Raw genomic sequence first — 4558 nt, 5'->3', positions numbered from 1 at the left:
CCTCAGAAGAATAACGTCACCAATACGCTCTACTCTAATATCACTCTTCAACAAAGCTGGTAAAACAAAACTACATTGTTACATATAATTATTAATTTCTGCATGCTTAGGAGATTATTTATGTTTGAATATTTAGTGAAAAAAAATCTAGTTAAATTGAAAACCAAGTTAAATTATAAAGATTTATAATTACATGGGAGACAGGATCACTTATTACATTCGAAAATGAATGAAAACAACCGACGGTGCAGAAGAGTAACAGGGAAACTCGGAAACAGAGCAAAGGGGAGAGGATAACGAAAGCGCAAGAAGCATTCCAAGTTGAATTAAAATGAGAGAGAGAGGGAAAGAGACAGAGAAGAGGAGGAGGATAACGAATGTTCAGAGAGAGTCGCACTTGGTGGGCTTGAAAGAGAGCGTGTTGTGAGCGTCGTTGTAGAGGATGTGGAAATTTTGCTGCTGTATGTTGCCGAAGATGGAAGGAATGTTCCCCGAGGGCACGCCCAACATTGCGAGGCAGGAAAGGTCTTGAGACACCTGAATGAAGAAGTTGTCCGCTGGGAGCTCGTAATCCACGGCGCCCTTGAAGTTGAAGGTGAGGGTCGGCAGGGCGAGGTCCTTAGTGGACGATGTCCCGTAGCAGAGATCCAAGCCTGTGGAAGAGCCGTCTACAGGAGCGAGGTGAATGGCGGACTGGATGGCTGTCTTGAGAGGAGAGTAGGCAGCCTCGTCCAGAATGGTCACTGTGGTTCCGGAATCGATGATCATACCTCCTCTGCCGTCCGGCTGCAGATCAAAAGTTCCGGGAGGAATATCTACGGCCTTACCATTGAGGGTTATCCCTGTGACAGGGATGTACCAGAAAGTGGGAATGACGCTGCTCTTAATGAGCGACAAAGTCTTGCCTCCGCTCAAGGAAGCGCCCTCCCCGAAAAAGAGAGGGCTGGTCTGCGAAGAAGAGTCGGCGATGGACAAGAGACAGTAGGAGAACATGTTCTCTGCTTTGGAACCGAGCTGTGAGATGAGAGAGAGACCACCTCTTCCCAGTCCCACGAGACCGCCGCCCTGAGAGAATCCCTGCCCTTCGTTGTCATGCCCGCATCCAAATGCAACGCCTTTAACCTTGCTGCTCCCAATTGACAGTGTCTCCGAAGCCAGGTCACCGCTGGTGAAGGAGCCATCGCCGTACTGATACATAAAGGTACAATCTGGACTGCATCCCGTCTGTGTACTCCCCAATGCGTCACAAAGAGAATCGCCGCAGGGAATTGTGGAGAAAGTGGAGGACTTGGAGGGGTCGAATATTGGCGTGGGCTGAGAGAAGCACTCCTGGCAAGGCTTGCACTGAGTCCAAATCAGATCACTCCCCGTGTCCACAATCGCCTCAAAGCTCACAGACGGCGTTCCCACACCAACGCTCATCAGAAATTCTCCATCCCCGACTTGAACCGGCGTTTCAGCGTCCAATTCACCTCTTATGTGCGCCTCTATCTTCTTCATTCTTCCCTTACTTCGATCCACAGCCGAACGAATTCGCGCAGCGAAGCTCAACTCTCCCTCTGATCTGCGCGTCATGTTCACCCTTACTTTGACATTCTCATCGCTGCTGGACTTGGGCCAAGCACTAAATAGTCTGTCCGAAGAACATGATATCATTGGAATAGCCAAGCATATCAAGACCACAAAACCCAACACCTTTGAACAGTACCCCATTTCTCTGTCTTTTCTAAATCTGCAAAACGTTTTCTGCTCTCATCAACACCACTCCATATGGTGTTTATATAGAGAGCGAGGAAGAGCCTTAAATCAAATTCGGTCGTTACTGAAATTGAAACTGGTTTTTGACTCTCCTCTCAACATATTCCCCCACTTGTCCCAATAACAGGACCGATTCTCTTATTTAGATGCGCTTGATTGGATGAGTTTATTTAATTCCGCTTTCTCTATCTGTGACCGTCTCATCTTCTCTAGAATTGTTCTAGAAAGGATAGAAATCGCTCTTTCCCCTGTCCACGCCTTCACTTACCTAGTGTTTCCGTACACTCAATATTCCTGCTTCATATTGAATCTTCTGGCCCCGTTGAGATCCAAATTCCAAACAAAGCGAATGTTGTTTTCTATTACCGTACCTTTCGAAGTGTTTTAGACCAGTCAGTTAATCATTTTAGAGAGCTTTTATTCGAAGATATTCAGTTATTAAATTGATACGTTTCTTTCTGATTTCAATTATTCAAGCTGATCCCTTTAGTTAGTCGAGACAAATTTAATAAATGGTATAAGTTTTAATATTCAGCATATATTAAATGATGCGTCTATAAAGGTAAAAATGATACCTCTAACAATTGGATTTTTCTTCTTTCCTGTAGTGGAATGTCAATATAAGTGGCACATTTAGTTTCTCATATGAAAGCTTTCTAGTTAATGGAGCCTTGAAAGAATGAAACATTCTCAAACATAATCATTGTCCTTCAAAATTAAAAAGTTCTCTGATCTTATCAGTGTGACAAACTCTAAGGAACTCCTGAGTTAACCTCAGATCTAAAAAATGCATATCAAAATAAATTAATATACTTTAAATAGATGTATAGCTAACCAAATGATATATTGATCAATCAATAATTCCTTTTGTTCATGTAAATACAATGCATGCAGCCTTAAAATTGATGTGAATTTAGAAACGTAATGCAATTATGATTTCGGAACTCATAGGTCAGAAAATATGTCATCTAGATATATCCTCATTTTCAACTTCTAGAAAGTATTGCAACTATTATTGGTCAAATCCTTAGATATGCATAAGTTCTATATCTATGGTTATGGTTATTTTAGATGTCAAAAGGGATATTCTTACTCTTTATATATGTGGCATATCATTAACTTCATTTAAATTTATTTTATCCACACTAAATTTTGATCTCGAGTCACGATAAAGATATATATCTCTAAGAAAAGTATCATTGCATTTTTAAGACAACAATATAAGGAAGAATATTTAAATTAATTACAAAATATACTTTACAGTGTAAAAAATATTTTATTGTTGTTTTGTTCTATTAGGTTTTTTGTTGTTTCTATAGAATGATCAAGAGTGCACTTTTCTAGATATGCCTTGATAGGACCAATCTAAAGTTATGGTCTTGACTGTTCATTTTAAAAATAGGGAAGCTATGATACTCATTTAATTAATAACCTAATTGTATAAATTAATCTAATGATCATACAGATGTTATCCGAACATTAAAAATGTTTTTGAAGATTTAAATTAAGAGAAGAAAAAAGTTATCTTGTGAAAGAGCACATGTACAAGTTAAAAAAATTATAAAATAAAAGGCAGAAAAAAGCATGAGAAGTGAAGATACTAAGGAGTGAGAAACCAAAATAGGAGAAGATAATCATTAAATAGATAGGGATGAGGGGTATGAAAATACTAAGTAGTTGTTAATTGAGTAGATATAGGGTATTGTAGAGTGTATAAAACTAAAGAACGTAGGGGAGATAAACATGAATAAAGAGTTATGTAAGTTGCACATTTTATTATAATTTTATTTTATGACTGGTTATGAAAAGATCTTCATTTTAAAGTATGGATTGGATTATAAGCACCCAATAAGAATCTTATCTATAGGAAGATGATGAAACTATGAAGCCTTTTAATAAAGGTGGTAACAGAAACAGAGGGAGATGAATTGGGAGTAGCACAAACATATAAAGGAAAAGAGAGTAGAACTTGTGCTCAATCAACAAAAAGAAAAGAAAAGAAAATATGCATCACTGAACTAAGAAAAGGGGATACTTCTATAGGTGATCAAACTAAGATCAGAACTTCAATTTAATACAGGGAAGGGGAAGTTCCTTCTTAGTGACTCATGAGAATTATTACATGGAATATTGGGGGTGTAAAGGTCACTAAGATGTGATGCTTATTTTCATCCAAAATACAAATAATAATTCTTCAAGAAACCAAATGGGTAACTAATAGACAAACTAGTTTATGAAATGGATACGAGGGTGGATATTATAAATGGTGGAACAAAAATGGAGAATTGGGAGGACTTGGAGTTCTCTAGAGTTCAAGAGATGTGGCATATAAAAAATTAGCTAGTCACAAACTCATAGATTTGTCTCATTAAGAATTTTAGTAGCACTCTACATTTAATGTTGATTAATAACACCCTTGAGGAATAATCATAATCATAATGCTATTATATGAAGATATTTTAATGCAGTATCACATGTCTCAAATCCATCAAAAAACATTAGATGTCTCAGAACATACTAGAGGAATAACTAAATAATTCCTAGCATTAATAGATTTTAGGAATATAATAAACCATAATAATTTTGTAGAAATTTACACTAAAAATGGAATTTAAACCTTGAATAGTAGAATTTCAATCTTCAAAAATATTTCTCAAACAAATAAGACAGATTCTTTTTGGTGAGAATTTGATTAGGCTACATACAATGTAAAATTAACAATAATCTACAATTGACGTTTAGAGAAATTCCTTCTTTAGTTTCAAATTAGTAGGGAAGTGAAACACAATAAATACACCTT

General features: G+C 37.3%; 1 pseudogene; it reads right to left on the bottom strand.

Moving 5' to 3' along the window:
* Nucleotides 1-381: 381 nt before the first annotated feature.
* Nucleotides 382-1713, bottom strand: LOC149568606 (aspartic proteinase nepenthesin-2 pseudogene; annotated as a pseudogene).
* Nucleotides 1714-4558: the final 2845 nt, after the last annotated feature.

This window comes from Cupressus sempervirens, chromosome 3, assembly GCF_028749045.1.
Source record: "Cupressus sempervirens isolate cs-2001-9-10 chromosome 3, ASM2874904v1, whole genome shotgun sequence".
In the NCBI taxonomy this organism is placed as follows: Eukaryota; Viridiplantae; Streptophyta; class Pinopsida; order Cupressales; family Cupressaceae; genus Cupressus; species Cupressus sempervirens.
The sequence above is the reverse complement of the archived record's forward strand: the minus strand, read 5'-3'. Positions and strand labels throughout refer to the sequence as shown.